General features: G+C 46.3%; 1 long non-coding RNA gene across 1 annotated transcript; it reads right to left on the bottom strand.

The window, feature by feature from the left end:
• Positions 1-3006: 3006 nt before the first annotated feature.
• On the bottom strand, positions 3007-10621 carry LOC135393213 (uncharacterized). The gene is made up of 3 exons (XR_010422531.1): positions 10082-10621; positions 6148-6491; positions 3007-3313 (listed from the first exon to the last, which is right to left on the bottom strand). It is a non-coding gene; the product is annotated as an uncharacterized LOC135393213 (long non-coding RNA).
• Positions 10622-12408: the final 1787 nt, after the last annotated feature.

A 12408-nucleotide genomic window follows, 5' to 3' on the forward strand; every position in this document is an offset into this window, starting at 1 on the left:
CGCCCTCCTCAAACTTTAGCGCAACAGCCCTATAGATACAGGGTGGTCCATCAACCATGATATAAATTCTTAGTAAAACATGTAGGCCCCGGAGAGACATGCGGTCAAGGTTTTTTTTTCTTTCTGCCAGTAACTTTTGCCACATATTGGTAACATTTCTATTTCATTTCAATTGACGGAAAGTTATGTTCTTGAATTGAACTTCGAAATTTCGCAAGGCACGTTTCCTTTGCGGAAATGGGTTCCCCGTGGTCATTTTACTCAGTATAGCAATAATCCCACTCGTAATGCAACGGCTATGCAATGGCTAATGGAAATAAATTCGCCGGAAATCCGTGGAAATGAGCCCTTGGCTCCGCCTCTTTTTTTGACGGGTAGTTTGAGCGCAAAGCTGCGAAGAAAGGAGGTTACATTGGCACGCCACACGAGGGGGTTAAAAGGTTACAAGCCTTACTTAAAGGGTCCCTACCTGTCAACACGTCCGATGACCTCATTTTTGATAAGATAGTTCTGATTCCCGCACTCACCGCGCGTGTTTGTTCCGTGGGTAAGGCTTCTAACCCTCTCCCCCTTCGTGTGGCGTGTTGTAACCTCTTTTCTTCGCAGTTTTGCGCTCAAACTACGAGCCGTCAAAACAGAGGCCCAGCCAAGGGCTCATTTCGACGGATTTTCCGCGAATTTATTTCGGCAATTGCCATTGCATTACGAGTGGGATTACATGCTATACTGAGTAAAATGACCACGGGGAACCCACGTCCGCAAAGAAAACGTTAGGTTGCATTACGAAATTTCGGAGTTCAATTCAAGAGATTACTTTCCGTCAATTGAAATGAAAGAAAAATTTTACCAATATGTTGCAAAAGTTATTGGCAGAAAAAATCCCTTGACCGCATGTCTCTCCGGCGCCTACGTTTTTTACTATGAATTTCTACCATGGTTGGTGGACAATCCTGTATGATATACCGCGTTTGTTTATTGTGTATACTGGTGGCAGTACGGAAGTTTGTAGTAACATTGCGGTGCGCGTTATACATCGAACTTTTTGAAGCTCAGTCCGTTTTTAGGGGTGCGCGTTATACACCGGAAAATACGGTACGCTGAAATACGGGCGACCGCGAAGTTAAATAGGTAGTTGGAAAAAATTAGATGCAGACAACGAAGGTGTAGTAAGTAAGGAAGTATACAGGGCGTTTCACCTAAGGTGATAAAAAATTCTAAGTCGCTACGTACTCGCCGGAGGATAATCGGACTTTCGGCTATTACCTTCTGTAAGCTTTTGCCACCATTGAGTAAGGCTTTGGACAAATTTTCAATGTGGAAATTTTATTATTTTCAATTGAACTTTGAAAATTGCCAAGCGAACCTGACTTTTTTTTTAACAGAAATACGAAGTCCTCCACGGATAACCACACACCCAACCGAAACTATGTACAGTATCGCAACAGAAATAGTTTTAAAAAATAGTGAAAATTCGACTTTAGCCCTGCCTGCTTGATTGTCGCAAAGAAAAGCCCACGGTATTTGCGGGGAGAGAAGGAAGTATTCCCGCCTCTTTTTTTACCTTTCTTTGCGCCGCGTTGACCTTGATGCTGGTGACAACCGACTTATCAGAAAGAAAGCAAAACAACCATCTTATCACAAAGAAGCAAAATAAATGAAGGCGGGGACACTTTCTCGTCCAGACGCACCAGCTCCGGTGGCGCAGCGGTAACGCGTGCGCTTGGAGACTGGGAGGTCCGCGGTTCGAATCTGCGGGCCGGCTGTGCCGTCTGGGGTTTTTCCTGGGTTTCCCTCAGATGTGTAATAGGCGTATGCCGGCACAGCTCCCCTGAAGTCGGCCCATGGACGCAGCTATCCTCTCCCCGAGCGGATTCCGCTCGGTCTTCCACTTCACCCTTTCCTCTCCTCCTCTCCACCACCTTTCCCTTCCCGAGAAACATGCCGCCTAATCAGGCAGGCAGACCTCTCGGGTTCCTCCCAACGACACTCCTCCTCCTCCTCCTCCTCCTCGTCCAGACGCAGATTTCGCGCGCGCTTCTCTGCGAAAATCAAGCAGGCGGGGCTAAAGCGTAATTTTTACTTTTTTTTTTCGTCTATTTCTGTTGCGATACTGTGTACAGTTTTTGTTGGGTCCGCGGTTATCCATGGAGGACATCATATTTCTGTAAAAAAAGTAAGGTTCGCTTGGCAGTTTTCAGAGTTCAATTGAAAAAAAAAAAGACTTTACTCCAATTAAAAATTGTCCAAAGCCTTCCTTAATGATGGCAAAAGTTTCCAGAAGGTAAATGCCGAAAGTCCAACAATCCTCCGGCGAGTACGTCGCCAGTTATCATTTTTTATCACCTTAGGTGAAACACGCTGTACATGCATATGCATTATTTGAAACACATTTAGTAAAAGCTGTTAAACCCCGATGCAACAGAGATGTGTCATAGTAAACTCCACTCTCCTCTCCGCTTTCGCGTCCCTTCTCAATCACGCGAGCCTCCTGAAATGCCTTTGAAAACATGTTGTGTGTGTTCCTTTGTGCTCCTTCCTCAATGGTGTCTCAGGTTTTTCGTCGGTTTACAATCTACCAGATCACGTGCACCCTAGCACTTTTACCGTTCTGAAATGAATTCAACATTGTTGAAAGCTGAACAGCAGCCTTAAGTAGTATCATGTTCAGTGTGCCGGTTTTGTGAACTGATCCTAAGAGGTTTCGGAGAAAGCCACAGCACTCCCTGGAAGAGGCTAGACTTTGTACCTTAAAAGGAGCTCTGCAGGAAAATAGTTCCGTGTATAACGCTCACCGCTAGATAATGCGCAGGACCTCTTCAGAGCACTTTGTTACTGCACAATGCACGTTATACACCGGAAAATACGGTATATATATATACGGGGTCCATATTAACTAGGCACGACTGTATATATATATATATATATATATATATATGAGTTGAGGTAAAAGGATTATCAAACGGCCACGAAGTTTTACAGAAGTTCAAAAAAAGACGCGGAGACAGATTTTAGGGAAGTTACAAACACTAGTTTATTACATAGGGAGACGTTAAAAAGTAAAATGGGCAAGGGGTCGACGTTTCCACAGTGGCACTATCTTCGTCAGGACAAAAGATGCGTAGCTGGTTACACATTACTTAAGTAGGTTTGGTACATGACGTCATAATCGGTACGGGCACGCCACAGTCGTTTGTCAGTGAGTCAGATTCGGGAAGATTCCAGAAGGTCAAGTCCGGGTGTGATGTCATTTGCCGTAGGTCACTGTCCGCTTTGGGGAAAATTCGGTGCAGGGTGAGTGCTGCTTCAAACCTTGCTGAAAAAAAAAAAAAAAAAGACAGAAAAGAAACGAAAAGTGTAGCTGATCTAGGCGGCCAGATTTCTTACCGTTGAAAGTGCTCACAGATCTTCGTTAATGGTTGATTGGAATTTGTAAATGAGATAAGATTCGCGTTGTTCCCTGCACCGATCTGAGCTAAAATTTGACTGGAGAATAAAAAGTGACACATTATTTAGTGTATGAGCTGGTTGTTTGAAATGGCGAGACCGGGAGGTTTGGCTTTTTTGTAACATCAGATCGGTGGTTGTTGAACCTGATCCGAAATAATGTTTTAGTCTGACCTACGTATTGTGCTTGGCACATGCCGCCCTGAATGACATAAATGACGTTAGATGAATTACAGTCGAAGTCACCATTAATTTTGACGGAAAAATTGGAATTAGTACTTTTAAGTACTTGGGTGCTTTGCATTAATTTGCACATTTGGTACCTGCGACCATCGCACGGGTGACAGCCGTTTCCTGGATGCGCTGCTTGGCTAACCAGATTATTTATTAGCTATAAGCTGTTAGATTATTAGCTAACTAGATTATCGTGCAGGTTGCGCGCGCGCCTGTAGGTTACTCGCGGTGGCTGAGGGAAAATTCCCATACGCTCCGATTGGAGAAGGTTGCTATGGTGACGGTTTAGTATACTGGTTAACGCTTGGAATATTGCTGCTAAATGTTAAGGTGAGGCTTACGGAACCATTATCTAACATGCCTTTGTGGTTTTGGAACAGAGCTTTGCGATCTCCTTTGCGGGCTTTGTTTAGTGCGTCGTCAACTAAGCTAGGTGGAAATTGACGACCGATAAATGTTTCCCTAAGTTCAGCTAGATTTCTGTCCAGCTCATCGTCACTGGAACAGATGCGCCTGTATCCAAGTGCTTGGCTGTAAGGGATGGCAAGTTTAGTACGGCGCGGGTGACAACTGTTAAATGCTAGATACTGTTGAGAGTCCGTAGGTTTAAGGAATAGGTTTGTGGACAAGACCCCGTTGGTTAACTTTACTTGGACATCGAGAAAGTTAACCGCTGAAGGGGAATAAGAATGGGTGAACTTGATGGCCGGATGTGCTTTGTTAAAGTCGCTGATAAATGTGATTAGGTCATTTTCTGAGTGTGGCCACACCATGAAGATGTCGTCGAGGAACCGCTTGTAAAGCGTGGGCTTCTTTATGCGCTTATACAGAAATTCCTCCTCTAGTGCTCCCATAAAAAATATTTGCATAGTTAGGTGCCATTTTTGTACCCATAGCCGTGCCATGAACTTGCAAGTAGTGTTTACCGTCAAATTCGAAGTTGTTATTTTTCAGAACAAGATTGAGAAATGTGCATGGGACACACGGATCGTATGAGGTATCAGAATATTTTGAAAACGCCCTTTCAGCTGCAGCAATGCCATCTTCGTGGGGGATGCTAGTATATGGAGAAGAAACGTGTAGCGTGGCTAGCAAACTGGAAGAAGGAGGCTGACATTCCCTTCAAACTTGAAGAAAGTGATTGATATCCTTAATGTAGGATGGTAGTTTAGGAGGTATATCTTTAAGAAAGTGGTCAACAAAGCTTGAAATGTTCTGTACCGTTGCATGAAACTATTGGGCGCCCTGGATTTCCAGGTTTATGGATTTTAGGGAGCATATAAAACCTGGCCGCTGCGGTGTCTTTGGGGAGTAGATAATCGTATAGGGTGGAATCTATCTTTTTACTTGCTTTTAGATCTTTTAGGCTGCGGATAATATGAGCCGTAATTTCCTCTGTAGGGTCAGCCTCGAGGAGTTCGTAGAACGACGCGCACGATAATTGCCGGCTGCCTTCGTTAATGAAACTTTCTTTGTCCATTACTACGATTGCACCACCTTTATCAGCTTTTTTAATGACTATGTCACTGCAGTCCCAAAGGTTAGAAAGGCTGGAGCCGGAGTTAGATTTGGCTTCGATTTGCTGTTGCATGATTTATTGTAAGCGTTAATGATATCTTTTTGAACTGCACGGATGTACATGTCCAGAGCCTTCTCACGATTAGCCCCTTGCGTAAAGTTGGATAGCGGTTGAAATGGGTTGGAATCTGACTTAGGTTTGTCATGAAAGTATTCCTTCAGACGTAGACGGCGGGCGAAATTATCTAAGTCCAGATAAAGTTGGTATTCATCTAGCTTGTTGTTATTGGGGCAGAATGAGAGGCCACGGCTGAGTAGTGAGATTTCCGAATCGGTAAGTTCGTGGGACGATAAATTAACGCATTATGGGACTTTTGGGGTAGCATCTTCGCAGATGAGGCTGCTGGGGTGGAACCTGTTTTTCTAGCAAGCAGATGATGATGTTGCGCTGGCGTATTAGTTGTACCTGCATTACTTATATGATCACAGTCCTGAGCTGACACACTGGGTTCAAGCGTAGCTGGAGTATTAACGTTGTCCCTGACTAGCTTCCTCCGCTTAGCATTGCGAATTGCCTCTTCCCTTTCTTTTGCGTATTGTGCTAATTCTAACTGGTGGTTTCTGTTAAGACAGATTTACAATCGATAGTTTTCGCCTACTGGGATGATTGGTCTATGGCGTCCACACACTGGGATATAAGCACGTCGATTAACGCGGTCGAAGCATTGTTGAGGATCTCATTCCACTTATTCTGATGTGCAGATTTCAGGGGAAACGTGGGTTTAAGGTTAATGGCGAGACCCTTGGGAATTTTGTCCTGATCTTTGTAGAGTTGTAAAGTGGTGCGATGGGAATTATAGCGTGCTGATTTATCGGGTAGCTTACGAAGTTCAAAGAAAGCTTGCGTACTTGGGGGAGGCTCACTTTCAGAAGGAGAAGAGGTACGCTTACCGGCGGTTAGTCAGTCCAGCGTCGATGGTCTTGTATTCTGCCATCGTCGTTCCAGGGCAGCTGCCTCCTGTGGGGTAGGCCACACTGGATCCGGAACAGCAGTCACGTTGGGGCGGCGTGATGGTAGGAGCCGTCGAAGTCGTGGAAGCCGGTCCAGCAGGTGTCGGCTGATCATCCGAACCCCCTCGAAGTTTGGATGGAGACCGTCAGCTGCAAAGACCTGGGTTGGTCGTCGTCGGTGGGATCCGTGGTCCAGGTAGCAGAGGTTGGTCGAGTTCCGGCAAAGCTGGACCAGCCGGCGGTTGAAGTCGAAGGCCCGCGGGTTGCACTGGAACTCCCTTCGCCTGTCAATGAAATGGCGGCGCCTGTTATGAGAGCGAGGGAGCACTAACGTACAAACCGTCATTTCAATTCCACCACGGGCCCGGATCTTGTTGAGGAATCGCTGGTTGTGGGAGAATGCATTTTCACCATGTAACATATGTAAACACACCCAGTAGACACCCTGTAGACACCCTAGAAACACCCTGCAGACATATATATATATATACAAATATAAAAATGAGCAAATGCTCCATGGCTGCACGTGAGGCATATGTTTACAATTCAAGCGTGCCACAATCCCAGCTGTGGACGGCCGTTTCGAGCTTCTTGGCTGTCATCGGCACAGCGTAGGGATGTGACACGCTCTTGGGTCGGCACAAACACTGTGTCTCTACAAGACATCAATGTCCCAGGGTGTTAGCAACACCTCTGGAGGCCGCAGTGCAAAGCCAGTAAGTACAGATACAAATATAAAAATGAGCAAATGCTCCATGGCTGCACGTGAGGCATATGTTTACAATTCAAGCGTGCCACAATCCCAGCTGTGGACGGCCGTTTCGAGCTTCTTGGCTCTCATCGGCACAGCGTAGGGATGTGACACGCTCTTGGGTCGGCACAAACACTGTGTCTCTACAAGACATCAATGTCCCAGGGTGTTAGCAACACCCTTGTGGCACGCCCTTGTTAGCACACCCTTGTGGATTGTGGCACGCTTGAATTGTAAACATATGCCTCACGTGCAGCCATGGAGCACTTGCTCATTTTTATATTTGTATCTGTACTTACTGGCTTTGTACTGCGGCCTCCAGAGGTGTTGCTAACACCCTGGGACATTGATATCTTGTAGAGACACAGCGTTTATGCGACCCAAGAGCGTGTCACATCCCTACGCTGTGCCGATGAGAGCCAAGAAGCTCGAAACGGCCGTCCACAGCTGGGATTGTGGCACGCTTGAATTGTAAACATATGCCTCACGTGCAGCCATGGAGCATTTGCTCATTTTTATATTTGTATCAGTACTTACTGGCTTTGCACTGCGGCCTCCAGAGGTGTTGCTAACACCCTGGGACATTGATGTCTTGTAGAGACACAGTGTTTGTGCCGACCCAAGAGCGTGTCACATCCCTACGCTGGTACCGATGAGAGCCAAGAAGCTCGAAACGGCCGTCCACAGCTGGGATTGTGGCACGCTTGAATTGTAAATATATATATATATATATATCTTGAAAAGTTGAAGTTGGATCGGACGGCTACGTAATTATAGTTGAAATAAATAGGAGACAGAAGACGAAAGTAGGGGAAGTAACAAAAAAGGGATTTATTAAAACTTAAAAATTATAAAAGTTAGGGAATATGTCTACGTTACGGCGGAAGCTGATAGGGGGCTTGAGATAAGGGGCTATATATATATATATATGACTACAGGCTGTTTCACCCAAAGTGATAAAAAGTTCTAACTGGCGTCGTACTCGCCGGAGGATAGTGTGACTTTTCGATAATATGAACGATTCGCTTTATGGACGATTTTGGTCGGGGACTAAAGTGCCCACATTAACGAGGGACGACTGTATATATATATGCCTACAGAGTATTTCACTTAAAGTGATAAAAAGTTCTAATTGGCATCGTATTCGCCGGAGGATAGTGTGACTTTTCGATAATATGAACAATTTGCTTTATGGACAATTTTGGTCGGGGATTTTGTCCATATTAACGAGGGACAACTGTATATACGAGGGCGTTCAAGTCAAACCGGGACTTTTCATTTTTCGGAAAAGTAAAATGAACTGAAAGGCGAGAAATCAGTTTTATTTTTCAACGTAATCTCCAGCTGCACTAATGCAATTGTCCCAGCGTTTCACGAGGGCTTAGATGTCAGCAGCTTAGAAATCCTTATCTGCGCGTAACAGCCATGATCGGGCCGCATTCTTGACTTTGTTGTCGCAGCTGAAGTGGCGGCGCCGAAGGAACGCGTTCAGTGGCCCGAAGAGATGGAAATCGCTGGGGGCGAGGTCTGGAGTGTAAGGGGGATGTGGCAGCAACTCCCAGCCAAGTTCCTGTAAGGTGCGTGTCGTGAGATGCGCGGTATGCGGGCGTGCATTGTCCTTTAGGAGGAGGACTCCTTTGGTGAGGAGGCCCGGCTTTCCGAAACTGGAGGTGTTCATGAATGATAGTGTTCAACGTTCCCACAGAAAGGTCCGTCTCTCGAGCCAGGTCGAGACATGTTATGCGTCAGTCCTTGAGGATCAGGCGCTCCACAAGTTGTTTGTTCTTAGGAACTCTGACACTGGACTCTGAGCCGCCCCGCGGACGGGATCGTCCTGCACTGGTGTACGGCCGTCTCGGAACCGTTTGCACCACTCAAACGCTTTGCTGCGACTAAGTGTATCGTGGCCATACTGAGCCTGAAGTCTTCTGTGAATTTCAGATGACTTTACGCCTTCGTTCACGAGAAATGTTTAGACGATTCGCTGTTCGATGTGCGCGCTCACCTCGTTGTAGGCCATCTTGTCCAGAACGTGTCTTCTGTTTTGCACAAACTTTGGACCACCACGTGGTAAACGCGGAGGCCTGTCGCGTGTGAAAATCACGAAAATGAAGTAGCGCGAGCCATTTGTACACTCAGGAGACAGAAAGTCCCGGTTTCACTTGAACACCCCTCGTATATGTCTACAGGGTGTTTCACCTAAAGCGATAAAAAGTTCTAACTGGCGTCGTACTCGCCGGAGGATTGTGTGACTTTTCGATAATATGGACGACTCGCTTTATGGACGATTTTGGTCGGGGACTAAAGTGTCCATATTAACGAGGGACGACTGTATATATAGGTCTACAGGGTGTTTCACCTAAAGTGATAAAAAGTTCTAACTGGCGTCGTACGCGCCGGAGGATTGTGGGACTTTCGGTAATTACCTTCTGGGAACTTTTGCCGCCATTAAGGAAGGCTTTGGACATTTTTCAATTCAGGGAAATTTATTTTTGTTAATTTAACTTTAAAAAAAAAGCGAACTTCACATTTTTATACACAAATATTGAGTCCTCCACGGATAATCGCAGACCTAACAAGAACTATGGACAGTATTGCAACAGAGGTTAAAATAAATGGACATAGTATATAAAGGAAATAGTAAAAAAATTAATAGAAATTACGCTTTAGCCCCGCCTGCTTGATTTTCGCAGAGAAGCACGCGCCAGATGTGCGACTAGACGAGGAAGTGTCCCCATCTTTTGCCTTTCCCAAGCAGCACAATGTACTGAAAGTCGAGTGCAATAGGGGTGGACGGGTAGGTGGAAGGCATTGAACAGACTCGTGAAACTAAAGAGCACTGATAAGACACATACCGTCCACCCCTATTACACTCGACTTTCAGTACACTGTGCTGCTTGGGTTGTGATAAAACGGTTGTTTTGTTTGCCTTGTGATAAGGCGGTTGTCACCAGCATCAAGGTCAAGGCGGGACTAAACTAAAACTAAGACTAAAAATAAACTAAAACAAGAGGCGGGAACACGACCCAAGTAGAAGTACACTGACATGAGAAAACGGCATAACCTGAGGTTAACAGTGCACCACCTTACTTTGCACAAGAGAATATGGGACAGAGGTCTCACCATCCGCAGATTACTGATCATCGTGACGTACGACTCCTCCCATCAGGACCACTGCTATGCGAGCACGATCTGTGCACCTGCAGCTGACGATGTTCAACAAGTGCCATCAGAACCACCAACCCAAGCTGCAGGTATGCCCGCCCATTGAGTTGCTTTCTTGTCGCAAATACTGCAATCCGTAACCTTCGTTTTCTCATCATTCCTGGGCACGGGTGAACAGTGCTTCCTTCAGTAGAGTGTGACACAATACGAAACAGCACTTCAACACGCAAGGAGCAAGCTGCAGGAGCTGCGGCGAGAGGTGCACAGCCTCCAGAAAATGGCTCCAGACTTGTAATAGAAAACTCCATAGAGGTCTACGGCAACGTCAGCAATCAAGAACAATCCGTGAACTGGTGCAGAGTCTCAAATAACTTTGCTGCATTTGTTAACACCTGTGATGCGATGACAAAATTTTTAAAATAATACAGAGCTGAAGGACTGCACAGTGCAGCCGAGGGCAATAGGGCAAGTTGCAAGGCTGAAGTTGCAATTATTGGACTGCTGTATGTACATATTTGTTTAACCTCTTTCACAATTTTACTCTGTGCACATAAAGATTACATAAATGCTTCCGGGGAGCTTAGAAACATTGTTTGTCGTACGGACTGCTTTACTGAGTAATATAGTGTGGCTTGGTGCTTCTATGAATCTTGTGCTTTGGATTGTGTTATTTTGAATGTCTGAAGTTGACTGATAATTTGTATATACCATGTACAAGGGACCATGCACAGTTACTGCTTTTCGCCCTCCCTCAGCCTCTCACAATTGCTACTTCCAATAACTCAACACTTTTTAAAAAGGTGAAGCAATCCGCACAGCATTATGACAAATAGTGCCACACGAAGTAACCCTTCCTGCCCTTTCCAGTGCTCCTTCTTCTGTCCTACGTTCACTTCTGATTTGCACGTGTAAGTTACAGGTTATATACAGCTTGTATATTGAGAGTTATCGCCTGTTGTACCATACCAGTGGCATGTAGTGCATTCCCACAGATCGTAGACCTTGTGTTGCAGTGACGTGTAATGGTGTAATGGACTCGCTTCTTTGAAAGCTTCTTGCAATCAAAACTTGAGCAGGTCCCCTATGAGATCATAAGTGCGCCACATAATGTCTTGTACTGTGCATAGCATTGTGCATGCAGATCGCGGATGCAAGCTACCACACACACAAACCTCTCAGTGTTCGCACGAGTTGTCATATGTTACTATGTGTGATTTGTCGTTACCAGTGCACTCTTACATGAAGTTTTCACTGTCTTGTATTTCACGGCTCCCTTCAGTGGGCTACATCCGTGGTCAAACAGGCGATCAATCTGCCTTCGAACAACAGTTAGATGTCGCGATGGAAGCAAAGGAAATGAAGCGCGTGCGGGGTGAGGGGGAAGGGGAGCAAACGGAAGCACGTGGACAGACGTCACAACTGACGCCATCTGTGACGTCACCGGACGTCATGAGTGACGTCACAATTGTAGTTGTCCGCACAACGGATGGATGGCGCTGACAGTGAAAAGATGGTGTAGATTTGAAGACGCTGTGCCTTATGGGATCTTCGCTAGAGCCCTGCACGGGCCGACTTTTCTGTGCCGGACCCGGCCCAGACGCATCGAAAAATGACCCGGCCCGACCCGGGCCCGGACCTTCATATTTTTATGCGGCCCGGCCCGGCCCGGTGACCCAGTGCTTAGAGCCCGGCCCGGTCCGGCCCGGTGACCCGGCGAGTAGATCCCGGCATAGTACAGCCATTTCCAGCCGCGACGTACGCGTTTCTGGCGATTATCAAACAAATTTATCAGTAAATTTATAAGGAGAGAAGACAAACATACAAGTGATGGCGGCTTAACACCATAACCGCTCCAGACCAAATTAAATCCAGAACGTACGCGGGCATGGGCATTATCGTTACACTGTCAAGATTTTGCGGAGGTAGAGGATGCTGTCGACAAAATCCTTCTCCCAGTCCATACCCCTGTCACCAAGCTTTGCCAAGTGATTGTGAAATACGTGAGGAGTGACGAGCTATGTAAAGTGGCTTTCAGAATGTTCTAGGGGGTCGAATCATATGCCTAATGCAGTATCCCTTGCTGTCTTTGCAAAATATGCAAAGGAATGACGCAAGCGCATGATATGAACTAATGCATCTCCATTGTGTGGAATTAGCTGCGAGGCCCGGCCGGGCCTGACTCTCGGAAACATATTTGTCGGCCCGGCCCGCGGTGCTAGCGTATTTTTTCGTCCCGGACTCGGCCCGGCCCGGAGCACACAGCCAATAACAAGCCCGGCTCGGCC

This window comes from Ornithodoros turicata, chromosome 4 (assembly GCF_037126465.1).
Source record: "Ornithodoros turicata isolate Travis chromosome 4, ASM3712646v1, whole genome shotgun sequence".
Taxonomy (NCBI): domain Eukaryota; kingdom Metazoa; phylum Arthropoda; class Arachnida; order Ixodida; family Argasidae; genus Ornithodoros; species Ornithodoros turicata.